This window comes from Dendrobates tinctorius, unplaced genomic scaffold (genome assembly GCF_039654945.1).
Source record: "Dendrobates tinctorius isolate UK_male_01 unplaced genomic scaffold, ASM3965494v1 ptg000158l, whole genome shotgun sequence".
NCBI classification, from domain to species: Eukaryota; Metazoa; Chordata; class Amphibia; order Anura; family Dendrobatidae; genus Dendrobates; species Dendrobates tinctorius.
Window position 1 is genome coordinate 36284118 of NW_027361825.1, and position 23911 is coordinate 36308028.

Here is a 23911-nt window from a genome sequence, read left to right on the forward strand (position 1 = left end):
AGTGGTGAGGTGTGATCTTGACAGAAGGGTGGAGAGCTGATCTTCTGTCATGGTGGAGAAGCTGGCTTTTGCAGAACAGGGCTGAGCGGCTAAGAGGGGCATTGGGGGCTGCAGGCCAAAGTTTTGTCTGATCTTGTCGATCTTCTGCTTAAAGAAGGAGGCAAAGTCTTCAGCAGAAATGAGAGGAGGGGGAGGAGGTGCTGTGGGACAGAGTAGAGAATTGAAAGTGTTGAAGAGTTGTTTAGGGTTGTGAGACAGGGAGGATATGAGAGATGCGAAGTAAGTTTGTTTAGCAGCAGAGAGCGTGGACTTAAAGCTGGCAAGGGACTGCTTGTATGCGCTGAAGTGCTCAGTAGAATGGGTTCTTTTCCATCTCCGCTCAGCGGCCCTGGAAACCCGTCTCAGTTCTTTGGTCAGGCTGGTCAGCCAGGGCTGCCTGTTGATTGTACGAGTTTTGCTCTGCGTGAGGGGGGGAAGCCGAATCAAGTGTTGCTGTTATTGTGGTGTTATAAAAAGTGGCAGCAGCATCTGTGTCATGAAGGGAAGCTATGTCTGTAAGAGGGAGAAGGGGCTCAGAGAGTGATTGTAAATTGAGGTGTTTGAGATTCCATTTCCTGCGAGGTTGAGCGAGTTTATGGAGCAGGGGGTTGCGCACTAGGAGATGAGAGGGAAGAGAATGTCAGTAGGTTTTGGTCAGACAGGGGGAGGAGTGAGTTATTGAGATTAGTGAGGGAACAGAGACATTTATATAGCATATACTCACCACTGCCACTTAAGGATTAGGATCTAGCTGATTTAATGGGATTTTATATAATAATAATAATCTTTATTTTTATATAGCGCTAACATATTCCGCAGCGCTTTACAGTTTTGCACACATTTTTCATCACTGTCCCCGATGGGGCTCACAATCTAAATTCCCTATCAGTATGTCTTTGGAGTGTGGGAGGAAACCGGAGTGCCCGGAGGAAACCCACGCAAACACGGGGAGAACATACAAACTCCTTGCAGATGTTGTCCTAGGTGGGATTCGAACCCAGGACTCCAGCGCTGCAAGGCTGCAGCGCTAACCACTGAGCCTAAGATCTATTGTTGTTTATTCAATATATTAACCTGCCTTAGAAGTTTTTTCCTCTTGGAAGCCTTACATTATAAGCTCCATCAACTATTTTTGGGATACTCTTATTTTATAGTATAATTTTATGGATTAACAACAAGATTCATGGATATGTATTGTTGAACCCCATGTACTGGTGTTTAAGGCCTTTTTCTTTTGTATCTACTGCCCCCATATGTACTGTATTGTGCTATAAGGCATTTTAACTTGTTCATAATAAAACTTTATTGATTTTATGGTATATAGCTTCCAATCCTTTTTTGTATGATTTGTTGATAATCGGAAGTGCCTCTTATCTAGGCAATATATAATGTTGAGCAGCATAATGTACTAGCAGAGGCCTTGATTCCAGTAATGTGTCATTTACTAAGCTGCTTGCTGCAGTTTTGATAAAATCACAGTTTTCTTTGCTACAGATCTAGCAGTTCTCTGAATGCTAAGCTGTGAATAGCCCTGCCCACACCACTTAATGGCAGCTTTCTGTGTACACTTTGCATAGGCAGAAAGCTGCCAATCAGTGGTTGGGGCGTGGTTAGAGTACTTGGCAGCAAGTTTACTTTTCCTCTAGGGATAATCTCTTGCTGATAATATTATTTTATCAAAACTACTGCAAGCAGGCCGGTAAGTGACACATCGCCAGAGTCAGGATCTCTGTCACTACACTATAGTGCTCTCAGATTAAGTGGCAAAACCTGATGATAGCGTCCCTTTAAATAGAGGAAATGTATAGAAAAAAAGCCCCTTTTATTCGTTCCGAATGATGTCATCCTAGTAACGTTGCACCTGTGGGTTGCCCTCCCAGGGCCGTGGGGTACTCGGTACCGGGCCGGTATCGGCGGGACGTGTCACAGTGGCGGTGAAACGGACCGTGGCCCTGGGCGCCCAATTAATGGGGAGATGTTGAATGGTGGAATGTAGTTAGATGAATAGTTCGTGACGCCACCTGTGGTGTTCGGCAAGGGAGGTGTTAAGCTGACGCTGCAGACAGATCCTCTGGGACAGATGGTGTGGTGCAGCAAGGATGTTATAGCCCTCCACAGGCAGGGCTGGAGTCCCAGGGCAGTGTAGATGTGGAGACACTTAGATGGTATAGTGTTTGGCGCAGGGGATCTAGCAGTGCCAGGCGGACGGACGCAGGAAGAAATGGAGGACACCAGGGCATGTAGTTCCAAAGCTTTACTCACAGTCTGTAGTGCCCGCTTCTGTGCCATGTCCTCCGCGTCAGAGACTCAGCCAACCTCCAGGCAAGATGGAATGCTCCCTTCTACGCTCCGCCAACTTATGTGCCTTTTCTGAACGTCTCCTCTATAGCGCTTTTAAGTGTGAAGATCTCCTAGTACTGAGTTACACTGGAGTTCCTCCTGACAGATGTTCCCAAGAACTCTACTTGTACGGCAGACAGCTGTAGCCTGCTTCGGGGACTCTCTGCTCCTAAGTCCCACGTCTCTATCCATGTTGCTGTTGTGCCCTCAAGTCTTAGATGGGAGTAGTGCATTTACAGCCCACTACTCCACCGGTGTCTGCTGCAGAACCATTAGTGTCCATACAATCTCGGGGACCGGGCCCCGGCCTTGCGCTTAGAACTTCTAGGCAGGGTTCTTCCTCTAACCCACGTCCTCTGTGTTCCCTTTTACTCCTATGTTCCGTACTTGTCTTTTCCCTTCTATGGAAGCTCAGGCTTCGGTTCAATGTCCTTCTCCTTCTTTCCTTTCCCGTGCCAGCTGGCTCAGATCACTGAGGCAGCTGCAGCACTCCTTCCTCCATCCCTCTTCCAGGGATCCCCACTCCTCCCGAGTGGCTTCCTCTCTCCTACTCAACCTCTGAACTCAACTGAACCTCAAACCTGGAACCGTCCCGCTCTTTTATATGTATTCTAAACTCCACCCAACCCACCTCCCAGCACGTCTAGTGTTCCAAGCAGGGAACCACCAAAGGTGCTCTGCCTCTCTCTAAGCAAGGAGCCGCAATGTGGTTTTGCTGAACTACTCTATTGTGTGGGTTGCGAGTGTTGGAGCGTGGTCAGGAGCCCCCAACTTACCTGGATGGTGGGGCATCACGCCTTAGGAGAAGGTGCAGTACCTCTGTGGCGACTGAGCCTCAGGGGCGCCACACCTGTGCATGATCATAACCTCACATCACACCAGGGCCACTCAGATATCATCCTCCTCAACACATAGTGCGTGCGGCTGAACTGCGCCAATTTGGTTCCCCACCAGTAGGTGAGGAACTCATCTAAACCTGAGAAGCCCACCACACCTTAGACTTAGGAGCGTAACTACAGCAGTTGCGGCCACAACCAGGCCCAGTGGGTGAGGGGCCCACCGACGACAGCAAATACTTCAGCTTGATGTGCATCCTCGGACTACTATGAGCTGTGCATTATACTCTATGGATGACTATGGGAAGTGCATTATACTTTACAGATGACTATGGGCTGTAAATTATACTATAGGGAGAATGATGGGCTGTGCATTATACTTTATAAAGTACTATGGGGGTGTATTATACTATATGGAGTACTATGGGCTGTGCATTATACTACTGTATAAGGAGGCCTATGGGGAGTGCATTATGCTATTTGGAGGACTATGGAGGATGCATTATCCTAAATGGAGGATTACGGGGAGTGCATTATAATATATAGAGGATTATGGGCTGTGCATTATAGTATATGGAGCACTGTGGGCTGTGCATTATACTACATGGAGGACTATGGGCTGTGCATTATACATTATGGAGCATTATGGGCTGCGCATTATACTATATGGAGGACTATGGGCTGTGCATTATACTTCATGGAGCACTATGAGCTGTGTATTATACTATATGGGGAACTATGGAGAGTGCATTATATTTTATGGATGACTATGGCATGCATATATACAGTGCTTTGAGAAAGTATTCAGCCCCCTGGAACTTTTCAACCTTTTCCCACATATCTTCAAACATAAAGATACCAAATGTTAATTTTTGGTGAAAAATCAACAACAAGTGGGACACAACTGTGAAGTTGAACGAAATGTATTGGTTATTTTAAATTTTTGTGGAAATAAAAAAACTGAAAAGTGGGGCGTGCAATATTATTCGGCCCCTTTAACTTAATACTTTGTTGCGCCACCTTTTGCTGCAATTCGCTTGGGGTATGACTCTATCAGTTTTGCACATCGAGAGACTGAAATTCTTGCCCAATCTTCCTTGACAAACAGCTCGAGCTCAGTGAGGTTGGATGGAGAACGTTTGTAAACAGCAGTTTTCAGCTCTTTCCACAGATTCTCGATTGGATTCAGGTCGGGACTTTGACTTGGCCATCTAACACCTGGATACGTTTATTTGTGAGCCATTCCATTGTTGATTTTGCTTTATTTTTGGGATCATTGTCTTGTTAGAAAATAAATCTCCGTCCCAGTCTCAGGTCTTTTGCAGACTCCAACAGGTTGTCTTCAAGAATGGTCCTGTATTTGGCTCCATCCATCTTCCCATCAATTTTAGCCATCTTCCGTGTCCCTGCTGAAGAAAAGCAGGCCCAAACCATGATGCTGCCACCACCATGTTTGAGAGTGGGGATGGTGTGTTCAGGGTGATGAGCTGTGTGGCCTTTACGCCAAACATATCATTTGGCATTGTTGCCAAAAAGTTCGATTTTGGTTTAATCTGACCAGAGCACTTTCTTCCACAACTGATTGTTGTCCTATGGACAGACTGTCCCGCCTCAGCTGTAGATCTCTGCAGTTCATCCAGAGTGATCATGGGTCTCTTGGCTGCATCTCTGATCAGTCTTCTCCTTGTTTGTGATGAAAGTTTAGAGGGACAGCCCGGTCTTGGTAGATTTGCAGTGGTATGATACTCCTTCCATTTTAGTATGATCGCTTGCACAGTGCTCATTGGGATGTTTAAAGTTTTGGAAATCATTTTGTATCCAAATCTGGCTTTAAACTTCTCCACAACAGTATCTCGGACCTGCCTGTTGTGTTCCTTGGTCTTCATGACGCTCTCTGTGCTTAAAACAGAACCCTGAGACTATCACAGAGCAAATGCATTTATACGGAGACTTGATTACAAACAGGTGGATTATATTTATCATCATTAGTCATTTAGGACAACATTGGATCATTCACAGATCCACAATAAACTTCTGGAGTGAGTTTGCTGCACTGAATGTAAAGGGGCTGAATAATATTGCACGCCCCACTTTTCAGTTTTTTTATTTCCACAAAAATTTTAAATAACCAATAAATTTTGCTCAACTTCACAATTGTGTCACACTTGTTGTTTCTTCATCAAAAATTAACATTTGGTATCTTTATGTTTGAAGCATGATATGTGGGAAAAGGCTGAAAAGCTCCAGGGGGCCGAGTACTTTCGCAAGGCACTGTATATATGGAAGACTACGTGGTGCATTATACTATATGAAGGACTTTGGGCTGTGCATTATATTATATAAAGGATATGGACTTTGTATAATACAATATGGTGGACTATGGGCTGTGCATTATATATAGATGTACATTACAATATATGGAGGAATATGAGGGGTGCATTATATATGGAGGGCTATGGAGGGTGCAGTACATTATACGGAGGACTATGTGGTGCATTATACTATATGGAGGACTATGGGAAGTGCATTGTTCTTCTTTCACGGGGCCCCATGACTTCTATGTACGCCACTGGTGAGTATAATGGTTTCTTTTTTGCTAGATTTCAAAGGCCAGCAGCAGAATGGGGACCATATACTATGATGGAGTATATATATGCCAGGATATGGCCCAGGATAAGGGGCCTATACCAGAATGGTGGATATATACCAGGATGGGGCCCAGCATAAGGTACATATAACAGTATGGGGGATATATATATATATCAGGATGAGGTCTAGGATAAGGGACATATACCAGGATGGTGCCTGAACGAGGAGCTTTTAACGCTTTTATTAGACCAAGGATAAATTTCCTTTTAGGAGTTAATTGTTCCATGTTCTAGGAGCTCAAGTCTTTGGCTGAACTTACTGTTATTAATCTTTTATTAATGAGTTTGTGATTCATTTTGATGTTCAGCCTTAATTGCGTTTTCCAGTTTTGGAAAACTCCTGTACTCTTGCTGCAATTTGTTTTAAAAACAAAAAAACAATCTGCGCTTTACTCACCTTTCCCAGGTCCATCACTAAATCTTCTCTGTTGCTCCTGGTGTCTATTATTGTCAGCAGCACAGCAGAAAACCCCTCTAAAAGTATAATTTCTCTTGATTTCTCTGTCCCCTATTCATGGGATAGGAGATAATGTCTGGATTGCGGGGTGTTTGTATGGGGCCCCTACTGATCCTGAAAACTGTGGCTCTGAAGAGCCAGGGGGAATGGAACGGTGGTCAATCATGCCCACTACTGCTGCATTCTTTCTAATTGGAGTGCCAAAGATGCCCATGGCTGCTGTCCTTTACGTGTTATGTCCAGTGCTGTATAATGGCGGTGGTACATTATGTGCACAAACTTTGCCAAGGAGCTTTGCAGCCATAATTATCTGAGGTTTTCCGACCAGTTGCAAAGTTCTAGTTTTCTCCTTTTTTTTTTTGCTTTTTTACCCAAGTGCATTTGTAAAATAATTGGAATGTGCCATGAGGGCCACGTGAGCTGCTGCCTACAAGTGTCAGAATTCTTGTAAATCATCTTCTCTGTCTCTGATTCCATTCATTATTAACATAGCAGCCGCACTTGAGATATATTTGGAATAAACAAAAAAGGAAATGTTTTTTTTTTTACTTTTGTTATAGCTGATTCAGTTCTTGGGTATTTTAACCCCTTGGATAAAGTACAGAAAAAAGGATAATGTGTAATTAAAATTTAACATGTGTTAAAATTAATAATATATGAAATGTACAGACATACATCCGATATGGATGTATATTCGGTCACAAAGGATTGAAATGTGACCCACTGATTTCTGATGGTGAATAAATGTGTTAGATTTCCTCAATTTCCCATGTCAGTCTTCCCCACATATTATTCTAACTACAGGACGTGCCCCGACGCGCGTTTCGCTGGTTTAGGCTGGTTTCACATTAGCGTTTTTGTGCGCAGCGCATCATGCGCATCCATGAGCATGTGTCATGCGTACCTAGGTTTAACATGGCGCACACATGGTCTTGCGTTTGCATGCGTTCTTCTGCGTTTTTGTGCGCATGCATTTTTTCTAGGTGAGCAACTAGACACGCCGGACGCAACATGTTGAATTTTTGGGTCCGTCCAAAGTCGGCAAAAAACGCATGGGTACGCTTGCGCACGGAATGCGTTAAAACAACGCATTAAAGTCTATGGGAACGCAGGCATGCGCATGGACATGCATACGCATGATTTGCGTACGAATGCGTTTTAAGAGCAAACATGTCTAGACACTGGTTTAAACCACCGCCTTCCCATGACACACGCCCACTGGTGTCCCATTGGTGGAGTCTGTTTTAAGGATTTTTCAAGGATTTTCCTCCTGTGAAATGTGACACATAGATTACGCATGCGCATAAAAAACGCAAATGCATGCATTTCTACTTGCGCACAAAGACGCAAATGTGAAACTAGCCTTACCGGCTTTTTCTAAGGACTTTTTAAAAAAAAAAATAAAAAGGAAAAAATACTTGGGAAACCACTCTATTTTCTTTCTTTTTTGTACATTTCTGTTATAAACTGTATTTTTTGTGGTGTTTTTTAGTTTTTGGTGCGTTCCAGGGTCTTTGTCAGTAATTGCAAGCGCATTAGTTTTGGTGTCTTTAGTTTCTTGCAAAAAAAGGCATGTAATAGAAAAGTAATGCATAAATTAAACTATATAATGAAAATGGGAAGAAATTAAGGAAAGTTGACACCTAAGTGCTATCTCAGCGTGGCATACAATGTCATTGCTGATGTGCTGCCTACAAATAAATGATATTACTTCATAGTCGTTATAATGTGACCATGAAATTCGCCATCTGGCTACTGTAACATTCACTGTCATTATGTCCACATTGTAAATGATATTAAAGCTGTTCCAAAGAAAAAAAAGGAAAGAAAGTTGGTTGGCGTGAGAGGTTGGATGGCAGGAAGCAGCGGCCATATTGGTTTGTGGGCGGGGCTGCGGCGGTGAGTGCAGAGGCGGGAGGAGTGGCGCGGTGGTGGGCGTGTCCTGTAGTGTCGCTGTGGGACCGGAGCAGGCGGATTCAGGACACGGGTAGGAGTCGGGTTTCGGGGAAGCCGCAGCTGGTAAGTGCTGGAAACACGGGAAACTCGGGGGAAGTGTGACGGGGCACGGGCTCACAGCTGCCGGAGGTGACTAGAAGGGGCGCACGGGGGAGAGAGTGCCCGGCTGGCGGTGCGGAGGGCAGGAGCTGGGGGCAGGGCTGCTCCTGTGGTGGCAAAGTGTGAAGGAAATGTGCGGTGTGTGCTGCGGCAGCTGCCGGAGACGATGTGCCGGGGCGAATGTCGCCAGGGGAACAGCTGATGGGGGCACTGGGGGAGCAGGAGCCACTGCTGCAGGGGGCTCTGTAGTATTTACACAAGCAGTTTGGGTGTATATTAAGTTGGGGGTGCACTTTATGGAGGTGTATTAAGCTGGGGTGCATTTTAAGGGGAAGGGGTGTATATTAAGTTGGGGTGCATGTTACCGGGTGCACTGGTGGACACAGACAGAAGAGTATATGGGCCCATTGCAATGCCGAATTCCACCAGCTTTGGACGTGGTAATGGCCCCCTTTACAGTCTCACCAGTGGCATGTCTGCCCTGCGTTGGGGGGGTTGATGAATTTTAGGTTGGGTTAATCACTGGTGCAGGTTACTGGTGTATCTGAGATGGTGCAGGTTATAGAGGTGCTGCCATACAATAGCCATAGGAGGGGACACTGTGGTCCAGTAGTCTGGCGGTTGTTGGCACTTGCATGGTGGTCACTGCTAAATGATTGCATGCCTAAGACCAGTTGGCCATTTGTGCGTCGCTGCCCTCATTTCGAGGTGAAAGCCCCCCACTTTCAATATTTACTGGTGCGTCTGACTTTCTCGCTTTCCTGTCTTCTTAACACCTGTAAACGCCCCACGTTGGGCAGTGTCGTGCCGCTATCGTTCAGCTTATCGCTCCAATGTATGAGATTATCTGTACATGTGATGTCCAATAAGTGTCCTAATAATGGAACAACTCTTATCAGATGGGCAGTGAATGGAGAGTCCGGTGCTGAGGGGCAGTGTGTGGCGACGGTGGCTACTCCTGGTATATGCATTGTAAAGAACGTTTTTGTCATGCATTGTTTCCACCCATCAGGTCCGGACATGATGTGGACAAGGTCTGTGTCCTGCAAGTGCCCAGGACCCTGATGGTTTGAGCCAGATAGTTCTGGGGTCTGACCTCCTGCCGCCCCCGTCAACTCATTGACAATACGGTCCACCAGCAGGTCATGTCTGGCCCTCTGGGGTAGTTCAGATAAGGAGGCCAGAGCTCGGCGTTGGCACTTTGCAGTCCACGGGGTGAGGACAAGTATGTGTGACTGGCACAGGGCAAGGGGCGATATAACAGAGCTGGAATTATGGGGATATTGTCTTTCACAGAAATGAAAAAGACGGGGTCCGAGTCCACAACAGGTCACTGACTGATGGAGGATGGTGTAATGTTATCACTCCTAGGAGAGGGATTCTTGTTATTTAGTTAGTGAATTCGTACAATAACAAAACAGTGATACCTGTTGGTTGGCGATCACACAGGCCGATGTAGTCACTGCAGGATCGGTGAGTACAGGTGTTCTCTGCAGGTAAAATCAAGGGGCTGTTCAATGTCCATACTTGTACAGGTCAGGTGTCATTAAAGTGTTAATGGAGGGTCCTGGTTTTGAAATTTGGGATTAGGTGGCGGGGTAGGTGGCGTTTAGGTGGCAGCGGCGCGTACGGGGAAGGTGGCGTTTAGGTGGCAGCGGCGCGTACGGGGAAGGTGGCGTTTAGGTGGCAGTGGCGCGTACGATGAAGGTGGTATCTAGGTGGCAGCGGCGCGTACGGGGAAGGTGGTATCTAGGTGGCAGCGGCGCGTACGGGGAAGGTGGTATCTAGGTGGCAGCGGCGCGTACGGGGAAGGTGGTATCTAGGTGGCAGCGGCGCGTACGGGGAAGGTGGTATCTAGGTGGCAGCGGCGCGTACGGGGCGGGTGGTGTCTAGGTGGCAGCGGCGCGTACGGGGCGGGTGGTGTCTAGGTGGCAGCGGCGCGTACGGGGCGGGTGGTGTCTAGGTGGTCTAGGTGGCAGCGGCGCGTACGGGGCGGGTGGTGTCTAGGTGGCAGCGGCGCGTACGGGGCGGGTGGTGTCTAGGTGGCAGCGGCGCGTACGGGGCGGGTGGTGTCTAGGTGGCAGCGGCGCGTACGGGGCGGGTGGTGTCTAGGTGGCAGCGGCGCGTACGGGGCGGGTGGTGTCTGGGTGGCAGCGGCGCGTACGGGGCGGGTGGTGTCTGGGTGGCAGCGGCGCGTACGGGGCGGGTGGTGTCTGGGTGGCAGCGGCGCGTACGGGGCGGGTGGTGTCTGGGTGGCAGCGGCGCGTACGGGGCGGGTGGTGTCTGGGTGGCAGCGGCGCGTACGGGGCGGGTGGTGTCTGGGTGGCAGCGGCGCGTACGGGGCGGGTGGTGTCTGGGTGGCAGCGGCGCGTACGGGGCGGGTGGTGTCTGGGTGGCAGCGGGGCGGGTGGTGTCTGGGTGGCAGCGGGGCGTACGGGGCGGGTGTTATCTAGGTGGCAGCTGGGCGTACGGGGCGGGTGGTATCTAGGTGGCAGCGGGGCGGGTGGTATCTAGGTGGCATCGGGGCGGGTGGCAGCGGGGCGTACGGGGCGGGTGATGGTTTAGGTGACTGCTATTGCATCAGATAAGCTCTTTTTTTGTTAGAGAACACAACATTTTTCTTGTAATTTGTGCTTCCTCATGAAATTTAATGAATGTGTGGAAAATTAGGAAATGGCTTTACAATCGCTGGAGCAGCTGCGGAGCCGGATGTCTCTCACTGTGACGCTTATCACCTAATATACGAGCTGCCGCCAGATATCTGATGTTTACTGCTATATCCCTGATGTACAGGTGCACCACTTGTCACCTGCTGGAAGAACTGAAGTTTAGAATCGGTGTGGAAAGAGTTGTATTTTGTGCACTAGGGATGCATCTATGGGATGTATATATACAGGAAAATATGGTGCTTTACATAGGACTGCAGGTGAAATAACTACATTATTTTCTCTTACATATAACAAGGCGGTCTGAGTCTTGATGCTTCTGTATGATGCCTTATTATATGGGGACATCTTACAATATGGTACTTTCTTTTCCCTGCTGGAACCTGTGTATGAGTTGGATGGAAAAGAAAAATCCACGTGGGATGGATACAGAACGGATTTTCCGCTACATATTCTGTTTAGTAAAATGTGCTGCGCAGCGAGGTAGCACCACGGGCCGCAGAGAGAACCCGCAGCGTAAATTGACCTGCGCTCTGGATTGGAAGTCTGCATTTTGCAAATTTCTGCTGTGGATTTTCACCCTGGTATAGCATAGTAAAGAGGGGGAAATCTACTGGAAATTTGCAGAATTTCTACAATTGGATCCGCAGCAGTTTGTGCAGAGTTATTATACATGGTGCTATATATATATATAATCTTGTATACAATTGCATGCACATGCAGCTTCCTCCGTTCCCTGTCTTCCTAATGCCATCTCTGTGTGGGTGAGGATCTGCACAGTGACGTCCGTGGATCTGACTAATTGTAGGTTTTGTGTGTGAGGCTCTGTGCAGAAATAAACGACATTTGAATGCTTTTTTGTGTGTGTTAGTTCACACAGAAGGCCAGCACACTCTGTAATGCAGAAAGTCTCCCACGTCACAGCTGTCCTGACTCTCATCATGCCAGATTATCAGATGGTTAATTAGCGAGCACTTAATGATTGATTTTTGATGGGAGGAATAGGGCTAAGTGACAGCACATGTGAAAAAGACTTGGGTATACTAATAGATCACAGACTGAATATGAGTCAACAGTGTGATGCAGCAGCAAAAAAGGCAAATGCAATTCTAGGATGTATTAACAGAAGCATACAGTCTAGATCACGTGAAGTCATTATTTCCCTCTACTCCTCTTTGGTCAGACCTCATCTGGAATATTGTGTCCAGTTTTGGGCACCACATTTTAAAAAAGACATCAACAAACTGGAGCAAGTTCAGAAAAGAGCGACCAGAATGGTGACCGGTCTGCAAACCCTGTCTTATGAGGAAAGGTTGCAGGATTTGGGAATGTTTAGTTTGCAAAAGAGAAGACTGAGAGGAGACTTAATAGCTGTCTACAAATATCTAAAGGGCTGTCACATTGTAGAAGGATCAACTTTATTCTCATTTGCACAAGGAAAGACTAGAAGCAATGGGATGAAACTGAATGGGAGGAGACACAGATTAGATATTAGAAAAAACTTTTTGACAGTTAGAGTGATCAATGAGTGGAACAGGCTGCCACGAGAAGTGGTGAGTTCTCCTTCAATGGAAGTCTTCAAACAGAGGCTGGACAGACATCTGACTGGGATGATTTAGCGAATCCTGCTTTGAGCAGGGGGTTGGACCAGATGGCCCAGGAGGTCCCTTCCAACTCTACGATTCTATGATTCTATGATTTAGGGTTTTATAAAGTTATCTGGTGAGTGGCGCTGATCCCAACAAGCGCTCCGTCTGCAGGTTAAATTGTTTCCTTATCCCTTGCAGACAGCTGCTTGTCATGGTATTGGCTTTTCTCAAGGGGATTGTGGGAGTTGTAGTCTTGTCTACCCGCTGTCATCTCTCCCTAGCAGATGTCCTTGTCACTAATCCACTTCATTCCCTTTTGTTCTCTTCTCTGTTCTTCTCCCACCGTTTGGAATCAGTTGTGTATGTAGCGATGCTGGTCGGATACCGGATTATATGGTTATTTGTCAGCACACATCTTTCTCAGCACCACCCTACATCCATACAGCCAGTATGGCTCAGCACCACCCTACATCTCCTCCCTTGTTTCAGTATACCACCCTAGCCGTGCCCTCCGTTCTGCTGATGACCTGAGGTTAGCATCCTCGATAATCAGAACCTCCCACTCCCGTCTCCAAGACTATACACGTGCTGCGCCAATTCTTTGGAATGCACTTCCCAGGTCAATACGAGTAGTCCCCAATCCCTACAATTTTAAGCGTGCCCTGAAAACTCATTTATTCAGACTGGCCTACTGCCTCAACACATTAACCTAGCTATCCCTGTGTGACACAGTCAAAAGTTTTACAATAACTAGGTTGCCCGCATCATGTTTCCACATGTTTTATGCATCCATTAGCCCTCTGTGTCTGTACTGTTACACACTTAACATTATGGCTGGTCCATACAATCAGGGCAACTGTTACCACCCACCTTTCGTGTCTCCCCTTTTTCCTCATAGATTGTAAGCTTGCGAGCAGGGCCCTCATTCCTCTTGGTATCTGTTTTGATCTATGTGATTATTGTTATGCTGTAATGTCTATCGTCTGTACAAGTCCCCTCTGAAATGTAAAGTGCTGCGGAATATGTTGGCGCTATAGAAATAAAATTTATTATTATTATTTCTCAGTTTTTCCTGAATGTCCGTTTGTATTTTGTTTCATTTTCCTGCATCAGTGATCCAGTAATTCTAGGTACATGTTTAACATTCTTATTTTACAGCTCTGTATGGCAGTTATAAGAGGTCATCTGTGTTGTATGGGGCACCCTATGGTGGCACATTCCTGCCGTGTGCTTCAGGCCTGATAGTATAGGTGACTGCTGAGGATTTGGGTTAAAAAGATTTTCCAAACTTTCTTTTTTTTTCATTGGGAAAAATAGGGGGTGGGTGCCATAAAACAAATAAGCTGACTTGCCTTTTAAATCTAGAGCAGCCACTTTGGTGGTCCACACCAGGGTGGGGGAGGTGATGTCCTGTCTTTTACTCACCTGGTCACTGCAACCAATGATTATTGTCTTGACAAGTGTAATTTATCGGCATAGATGTTGAGGTAGATTAAAGGAAGTGGTAGGGCGGGGCTTTGTCTCACTACAGGAAGTGGAAGGGCGGGGCTTTGTCTTCCTACAGGAAGTGGCAGGGTGGGACCTACAGTTCAGGGCAGACAACTAATTAGGCAAATTGTATGAACAATTGCCTGATCGGAATTGAGGTAAAGGAATTTCTAGTACCTACAGTGCTGGCAGAATACTGATTTTATAGCAACATTCAAAAAGAGTGCAATTTCCTAGACAAATTCGATTGGCGTGTCCCTCACAAGCAGCTTCACCTTATTGAGGAGGATGAAGGCACCTGCACAGTGTTTTTCTACAGATTTGGTGTGAAAGGACGGGTACACTTTGATGTAATATTTTTCCTCCTCATCCTGTTTCACATTCTCCATTCTGAGCTGTTTGCCTTTTGTAGACTTGAGTCTCCCTGCTGCCTTCCTCTCCCTGCTGCCTTCCTCTCCCACCGTTCTGTCTCTGCCCCCTCTCTGTCACTCATTTCAGTCTCTTCTGACCCCCTCTGTCTATCATGTTTCGCTGTAGCTTTGCACCTACAAGTACTTGACTTCTTAGACACTTGTCTTACACATTACAGCAACGTGGGCATAAACACGATTGCTTCAGGGGGCCACGTACCCCACATGAGCTAGGCCTCACTGGGTGAGCATTGAACCCATTTTTCCTTCTCAAACACCTGCTGCCAAATACTGGCATGAGCACAAAGGTGCAATTGTAGCAGTCGTCTCCAGGCCGGAGCACCTGTGCTACAGAGTGGGGCAGAAAGAATCACACTGAGCTGTATTTGAATATCAGAATTTTTTAACGTTTTTTTTTCTTCATTTTTGTTCTAACTGCATAAGTATTTGGTTGAGAATGTCCCTTTTAAATCCACCCCCTACTTTTGCAAATTACTCACCACCCACTTTTCAAATGTCTGTTTGCCAAACTAGACAGTATGTGCTCCAGTTATTTTTTTTTAAGACTGATGGAAAAGTTTTCTGTTATTTTGCAGCATTACAAAAGTGAAAATTTATATCTGTATTAAAGGAGACCTACTGCAAAGAAATAAACCCGAGCAAAACCTACTGCAAAGGGTCTTTAAGGTTGTGTTCACTTGGAGCTTCTTGCTGTGGGTTTTTTTTTGGGGGGAAGGGGGATAGCAAAGGCAAAATTGCATAAATTCAGACAAAAAATTCTGCAACAGATAAAACACTGCAAATACGCTGAGTGTGAACATGCCCTTAATGTCCCATTACAAAAATAATGATGTACGCTATGTACCAGCTATAGTATACTATAATTTCCAGTACACAAAACGCTATTATTTCACAACATGTGCCCAGGCGCCGCTGACACCTTGTAGGTCGGGCGTTATGGGAGTTCATAGTGGCGATTGTCCGTAGATTTATGGCATGGGGCCAGAGGTTCGGGGCATGTGTGCCGCTCTGGGATCTTTGGTGCCAGCAACACCAGTACTACTTTTTCTTTTTGGTATTTCTGCCCCCTTTGTCCTTCCCCTACCATATTCACTTCCTATTCCGCATCCACTGGACATATCAATAGTGCCATAAATGCCTGATAGATCCTCTTGTTTCACTAAGTTTGTGACTCCTATAGACGTCATTAGAGAGTGAGATTACACAGACTCAGTGGTGCGAATCCCAAAGGTGCGACCTGCATCTGTCAGACATTTATGGTACATCCTGTGGATGCTATAAGTGCCCGAGATGGTCATAACCCTTTAATTTGCTCTTGGCCAAAGTATGCCAAACACTGCTGTATTACAAGTAAGATGCTATGTGCTGTCAGGCTAATGGTTCCCAGTGTCCATGTGCGCCATCCTTGCGATGTGCTGTCTCCAGACGATGTATGGCCGCCTTGTATAAAGCTCTACAAAGATGATCGTTGTTTTTCTTTGCATTTAATTTCGAGGTTTTGGGGATTTTTTTCCCGCCATTGTTCATGTTATTTCTCTGTATATTTGTCTTATTAGGATGAATGTTCGCCGCCGTCCTGTTTACACAGCTGAGATCTTATGTCGTTTCAGCGTTATAACAGTACAGCTCTGTAGAGGCCGAATTATGATGAAAATGGAGGAATGCGTGGTTGACTTTAGGATTAAGGGCTGAATATAGACGCTCAGTCTTCAGCTTGATTGAAATACCAGTTTACACAGTAACCAAACAGACTATAATACAGGAACCAATATCAAAGCTTGTGGGTAACTGTACAAAGCAAATATCTGAAGGCAGAGAGGTCTGTGTACTTAAAGGAATTCTCCAGGCAGTAAATGACAACATGTCTATGGTGTAGTGTTTGGACAGGACCCTCATCTGCATGCTGTGATTTTTGCATTTTAGCTAGTGCTAGTGCTGACTATATCCATCTCTAAAGATGATCATTTGCCAAACTTGCTGATTTCAAAAGGAGTAGCCACCCAGCTAATATATATAGACTTTGGTTGGACATATTGGACTTTAACATGCCTGATCCTTTTTTTCTGAATTTGTTTGCCTGGCCACAGGTGCCCCCACTGATCTCAAGCACTTGCATTTTTCATTCTTTTAGGACAAAGCTGGAGATAATAGAGGGCCATTTTATCTCTAGAAGTCCCGTTGAGAATGAATGAAGCCATAATGCAATTCTCGATCTCCACTCCATTCAGACGGGGCATTGCAGAGCCCTGTTCTCGGCTTCGGTGGGGGTCCCATTGGGAAAAGTTACTCAACCGCCACTGAGAAAATCACCTTTATGTCATGGAGGCAGCAAAGCTTTACCTACTCTCCTCCACCTAATGCAAACCCCGTTGTACATGATTGGTGCCTCCTCGGTGCTTCTGATAATCTTGACACATTGTCATACCTACCAATCTAACCCCTTTGGAAAAACAGATGGTAAAAAGGGGCAATACAAAGTGATACACTTTTGGCTTTTTTAAGGAGTTATCAGTTTGGCTAATTTAGTTTTGTTCTTGTAGGTCTCCTTGCAAGAAGTTGACCACAATGTTCTTCTGGGCTTATGTATCCTACGGGGCCCCTCTTAGCGCAGCTCTTGTTTTCAGATAATGTAAGAGGCTTTTATTAAGTGAAGGGATCTCATTATGTTTTGTAAAAATGACCTGTAACGTATTGGCTAAAGTAGACAATCATTTTTTTAATACATGTGTGACTCCAAGACTGGTGCAGATCCTTGTGTGAGTGACAGGCTTCCAGTCTTTTAGGTAATTGCTTCCTTGGTCGTCTCTGACAGTTCTTACACGTTGGAAATGATGTTCCCGAGTATAATTGACGGTGAATGCTCTGCTTTCTGGCACAAATAAGGACTCTATTATTCATTGTCTAAGAGCTGCGGTATGTGTGTTTTCTCTCTGTGGTGGGTGGAGGGAGAAATCCTTCAGTCTACACTTTCCTACAAAACTGGCACTTACCTGACTGCTTTCAGTCCAAGGTGATGTCATAGGTTAAAAACAGACGAAAGGTGCCCATACACCTTCAATAGCTGTGGGCTGAGTCTTTCTGTTTCATTTGTTTCTAAATAGTTGATGGTTTCTAAAGGCCCCGTCACACTAAGCGACTCACCAGCGATCCCGACACCGATATGAAGGTGTCAGGATCGCTGGTAAGTCGCTATGTGATCGCTGGTGAGCTGTCACACAGACAGCTTCACCAGCGGTCAGCACAGCGATGCTGAGCGCCCGGCATCGCTGGCTATCGCTGTAGAAAATAGTATCAAAATAAAAAATATAGTTATTCTCACCTTCCGACGTCCCGTTTAGCCATCCCGCCTCTCTCCACGCTCCGGTCCCAGTGATCCTTTGCATGAATGACCGCGAGATGTCACGGTCTCGCGGGATAACAAAGTCTCGCGGTCATTCATGCAAAGGATCACTGGGACCGGAGCGTGGAGAGAGGCAGGATGGCTGAACGGGACGTCGGAAGGTGAGAATAACTATATATATTTTTTTTTTTTAATTTTTTTTTACACCTGATCGCTGGTCTCCCGCTGTCACACACTGTCACACACAGCGATGCGTGCTGGCCAGCGGGAGACCAGCGACCAAAGAAATGTCCAGAGGTTTCTTGCAGCGATCAGCGATACCGGCAGGGGGGCCGCTCGCTGATCGCTGTCACACACAGCGATCTCGCTGGTACGTCACAAAAGTTGTGACTCAGCAGCGATCTCGCTACCGAGATTGCTTAGTGAGACGGGGCCTTAAGTTTGATTTATAAGTGTATACTATACTGTATACTAGAATCAGTCTTAAGGCCCCGTCTCACTAAGCAATCTCGGTAGCGAGATCGCTGCTGAGTCACAACTTTTGTGACGTAACAGCGATCTCACCAGCGAGATCGCTGTGTGTGACAGCGATCAGCGAGCGGCCCCCCTGCCGGTATCGCTGTTCGCTGCAAGAAACCTCTGGACATTTCTTTGGTCGCTGGTCTCCCGCTGGCCAGCACGCATCGCTGTGTGTGACAGCGGGAGACCAGCGATCAGGTGTAAAAAAAAAATAAAAAATATAGTTATTCTCACCTTCCGATGACCCGTTCAGCCATCCTGCCTCTCTCCACGCTCCGGTCCCAGTAAGCCTTTGCACGAATGACCGCGAGACTTTGTTATCCCGCGAGACCGTGACATCTCGCGGTCATTCATGCAAAGGATCACTGGGACCGGAGCGTGGAGAGAGGCAGGATGGCTGAACGGGACATCGGAAGGTGAGAATAACTATATTTTTTATTTTGATACTATTTTCTACAGCGATAGCCAGCGATGCCGGGCGCTCGGCATCGCTGTGCTGATCGCTGGTGAAGCTGTCTGTGTGACAGCTCACCAGCGATCACATAGCGACTTACCAGCGATCCTGACACCTTGATATCGGTGTCGGGATCGCTGGTGAGTCGCTTAGTGTGACGGGGCCTTTAGCTTACTCTTGCAAGCTTTAAGCTCTTGTTCAGATCTTGTTCTGATGAGGCTGATGCACTTACTTTGGTAGTCCAACTTGGAATGACTGCATAATCCTTTCTAAAATTTGAAAACTTAATCTTCATCCACCTAGCTTTCTTGACAGCTTCTCAGTGCCCCTCTTCTTTGCTGCTGAATCTTCACCTGACAAGCCTGATTGACAGCTCCTCAATGTATCTCTTCACTGCTACTGCTAAAACTCCCTCCCATCTATACAAATTGATGGCTCTGTAGTGTCCCCCCCCCCCCCCTGCTCACCTGGCCTGATTGACAAAACCTCACTATCCCTCCTCCCTGCTGCTGAATCTTCACCCAACTAGCCTGATTGACAGCTCCACAAAGTGTCTTCTCGCTGCTGCTGAATCCCCCACCTATCTAGACTCATTAATGGCTCCGTAGTGTCCCCCCTCTCTGCTCACCTGGCTTGATTGACAGAACCTCGCTATCCATCCATGTAGCCCAGTTGACAGCCTCTCAATGCCCCTGCTCATTACAGTGACCAATTTTTTATCCAACTAGCCTTATTGATGTTTATTTTGAGTGTGCCTCCTTCCTGCCGCTGTATCACTATCTTCATCCTCTTACCCTGATTTACAGCTTCTCATTCCCTTTCATCCCTGCTGCTGAATCTGCCCACCTAGGTTGCTTCTCACTGCTTTTTCTCCTTGCTAATGTGAATATCTCACACTGCTCAGTACAAACTGCAACAGTTCTTTTCCTTCTTTCATTTTTTTTCTTTTACTGGGATTAGTTAAAAAGGATTGAATGATACATGACATCTATGTCAATCTGTTCGGCTTTCTTAATTCACACAGGCGCCGTAAGTGTATCCTAAACTTTGTGTAACCGCTGAAGCTGAATTTCCTGGCCCGGGCATCAAAACTGCTGCTGCAAATGTGGAAAGTTCAAGCAGGTTATATGTCCAAAGACCAACTGGGCGCCCCCTCTGCAAATTGTACCGCTACCCTCCATATATGTGGAATTTGTACATCGTGAACTTGGGACAGACGAGACTTGTGATGTTTGCCTTGTTGCGGCAGCGAAGGGGTGAATGTCATGTGCTCTGCAAGAGACATCTATTAGAGCGTAATGAAGGCAGATGACAGGACAATATTAACATTTTTTGCCTGAAGGTGAGGAATGGGAACTCGAGCAACAGCTGCTGTTTGTATAGAGAGAGGGATTCTAGAGGGCAGCCCGGGAGCTGGAGATATGGGAATTATGGGTCATGGGGGTCCCAGCGACTGACAACCAGCCTGTTATTACAGTCAGTTCTGCCTGTGATGCTGATGTTCTGCATTTTATACTTCCAATCAGCCCTACCTCCTTTCCTAACTCCTCCGAATATATGGATGTAATGTTACCTTGCCGTCTCGCCAACGTTTTCTGAATTTCTGCTTTTGTTTGCATTCCTCCATGTGCATGCTGTAAGCCATGTGCTGCCATTGATCAACCAATCTGTTCTGCCGGCACATTATTGGATCTCTACTCACTAAAACAGTACAAAGAGTGATTTCTGAAAACTCTTTTTACATGCCAGAAGTTTCAATTGGTGGGCGTCTGGGTAAGGAGACTCTCTTCAATTTTACTTTTTTTTTTTTCTATAAACTCTTTGCTAAGCATTGCTCTACTGTGAGACCGAAGACCATCTTTTGAGTGCCTTCAACCTAAAAGGGGAGCAGCGCTCCGTTTTAGCCATCGTTGGAGGTCTCATCACTATGAGGACCACCAATAAATATTTCCAACGTGACTATAGTTTTGTGCGGGAATTTTTGGCCCTCGTATGCCATGCCACTGCTCACCTATATACACTACAGACCAAAAGTTTGGACACACCTTCTCATTCAAAGAGTTTTCTTTATTTTCATGATTATGAAAATTGTAGATTCACTCTGAAGGCATCAAAACTATGAATTAACACATGTGGAATTATATAATTAACAAAAAAAGTGTGAAACAACTGAAAATATGTCTTATATTGTAGGTTCTTCAAAGTAGTCACCTTTTGCTTTGATTACTGCTTTGCACACTCTTGGCATTCTCTTAATGAGCTTCAAGAGGTAGTCACCGGGAATGGTTTTCACTTCACAGGTGTGCCCTGTCAGGTTTAATAAGTGGGATTTCTTGGCTTATAAATGGGGTTGGGACCATCAGTTGTGTTGTGCAGAAGTCTGGTGGATACACAGCTGATAGTCCTACTGAATAGACTGTTAGAATTTGTATTATGGCAAGAAAAAAAGCAGCTAAGTAAAGAAAAACGAGTGGCCATCATTACTTTAAGAAATGAAGGTCAGTCAGTCTGAAAAATTGGGAAAACTTTGAAAGTGTCCCGAAGTGCAGTGGCAAAAACCATCAAGCGCTACAAAGAAACTGGCTCACATGAGGACCGCCCCAGGAAAGGAAGACCAAGAGTCACCTCTGCTGCGGAGGATAAGTTCATCCGAGTCACCAGCCTCAGAAATCGCAGGTTAACAGCATCTCAGATTAAAGGCTAGGTCAATGCCACACAGCGTTCTAGCAGCAGACACATCTCTACAACAACTGTTTAGAGGAGACTTTGTGCAGCAGGCCTTCCTGGTAAAATAGCTGCTAGGAAACCACTGCTAAGGATAGGCAACAAGAAGAAGAGACTTGTTTGGGCTAAAGAACACAAGGAATGGATATTAGACTAGTGGAAATCTGTGCTTTGGTCTGATGAGTCCAAATTTGAGTTCTTTGGTTGCAACCACTGTGCCTTTGTGCAACGCAGAAAAGGTGAACAGATGGACTCTACATGCCTGGTTCCCACCGTGAAGCATGGAGGAGGAGGTGTGGGGGTGCTTTGCTGGTGACACTGTTGGGGATTTATTCAAAATTGAAGGTATTCTGAACCAGCATGGCTACCACAGCTTCTTGCAGCGGCATGCTATTCCATCTGGTTTGAGTTTAGTTGGACCATCATTTATTTTTCAACAGGACAATGACCCCAAACACACCTCCAGGCTGTGTAAGGGCTATTTGACCAAGAAGGAGACTGATGTGGTGCTACGCCAGATGACCTGGCCTCCACAGTCACCAGACCTGAACCCAATCAAGATGGTTTGGGTTGAGCTGGACCGCAGAGTGAAGGCAAAAGGGCCAACAAGTGCTAAGTATCTCTGGGAACTCCTTCAAGACTGTTGGAAGACCATTTCCGGTGACTACCTCTTGAAGCTCATCAAGCGAATGCCAAGAGTGTGCAAAGGAGTAATAAAACCAAAAGGTGGCTACTTTGAAAAACCTAGAATATAAGACATACAGTATTTTCAGTTGTTTCACACTTTTTTGTTAATTATATAATTCCACATGTGTTCATAGTTTTGATGCCTTCAGCGTGAATCTAAAATTTTCATAGTCATGAAAATGAAGAAAACTCTTTGAATGAGAAGGTGTGTCTAAACTTTTGGTCTGTACTGTATTTACATACATCGGAGGCTTCTTCAAGGATCTTGAGTGTCATCTCCTGGTATGGGGTATGTACACATGGAGCCTTTTTGCTGCATTTCTAGATCAGCAATTGAGCAGAAACTCTTAAGTTTTTGACACTTGGAAAGTTTCTGCTCCAAAAACTCGTAAGGAAAACTAATTCTTAATAATGGAATCCTCCCCCCCCCCCCCCCCCCCAGAAAAAAAAAAGTTACTTGAAACCAATTACAAAGCATGTGAACCCAAAACCCACCATCATTGTCGGTAACATTATAAGGAAGACTTAGAGGAATGTGCCACCTAGTCCACCTTTAACTTGAACCTCGAGGGTCTCTTGTGGGGTATTTTGGTGTGTTTTCAGTTTGCAGACATGAAATCTGTATAAGCTGATTAGTCCTGTCTGAACTTGAGGAAGCTTTTGGCTAGCAAATCTTAATTTTAATTAGCCCAGGGAATTAAGGTGCATGTAATATTGTAGAGCCGCTGGAGATCTTGGTTTAAATTCTGTTTTTCAAGAATATCTCCAGCCTTCTGTAGTCCCTGGGTCCATATTGTGTCTGCCAGAGCCTGGTACACAGCAGTGTGTGCGCATCGGTGCCGAGAATATTTGGTGGGCAGCGGAGCGTGTGGATGTTTGCATTAGGAAGTGTCACAGCGACGACTTGTCAGGCCGGGTGAGGCCTTTGTTCCATTAGGTCCTCTTTGTTCTTCTAGTCACAGCCTGGCCCTTATCTTGTCCCAACAAGCTCTTGTCAAACACAACAAGTCTTCAAAGTCTGCATTGATGTCTGGGCTGTGGTGGTGACACTCATCCCATTAATGATAATGACCTAGCTGGCACTTGGGGCCACACAGAAGTGCGAAGGGGTGAAATCTTGTTTGCATGTCAACCTGGAGATGGTGAAGGGAAACCCAGTTTTTTTTTTTATTTTAAGACCCCCAAAAAGACACATCAGAACAAACCAAAAAAACACACACAAACGTGTCCTGAAGCGTCTTCTTGGAAAGCTCTAGTTTCGCCTGAGCTTAACATGGAGTGCGTTTACACTGGACAGTTATCTGTATCTAGCGTTTCTAGGAGTGTTAATCAGTCAGTCTAAACATGCTACCAAGGAAAATACTGATTCCACGTGTAAAATGATTTTGTTTAAAAATCATTGTTCTCAACAGCACATTGGCAGAACACGAGCTGCAAAGAACAATGACCCTCCTCATTGTGTACAGAATGATGGTATAATGGCCGCTATTTTTTAGTGTAAATGCACCTTTAGGCTATGTGCCCACAGTAGCGTTTTAAACGCTCAGGAAAAGGGTCCCCTTCCCAGAAAACGTGCATTTTTTTTCCGCGATTTGTGTGCGTTTTTGCGCAAAAAAAACGCATTTTTGATGCGTTTTT

At 45.8% G+C, this 23911-nt stretch overlaps 1 protein-coding gene across 4 annotated transcripts in view; it reads left to right on the forward strand.

Annotated features, from left to right (window-relative positions):
* The first annotated feature begins 8186 nt into the window (after window positions 1-8186).
* SIPA1L3 (signal induced proliferation associated 1 like 3) overlaps window positions 8187-23911 on the forward strand; it is a 133706-nt gene continuing 117981 nt past the window's right edge. For all 4 annotated transcript variants that reach the window (XM_073549321.1, XM_073549318.1, XM_073549323.1 and 1 more), the window contains exon 1: window positions 8187-8339. The gene's annotated coding sequence lies outside the window, so the exon portion shown is untranslated. The remainder of the gene's footprint in view (window positions 8340-23911) is intronic.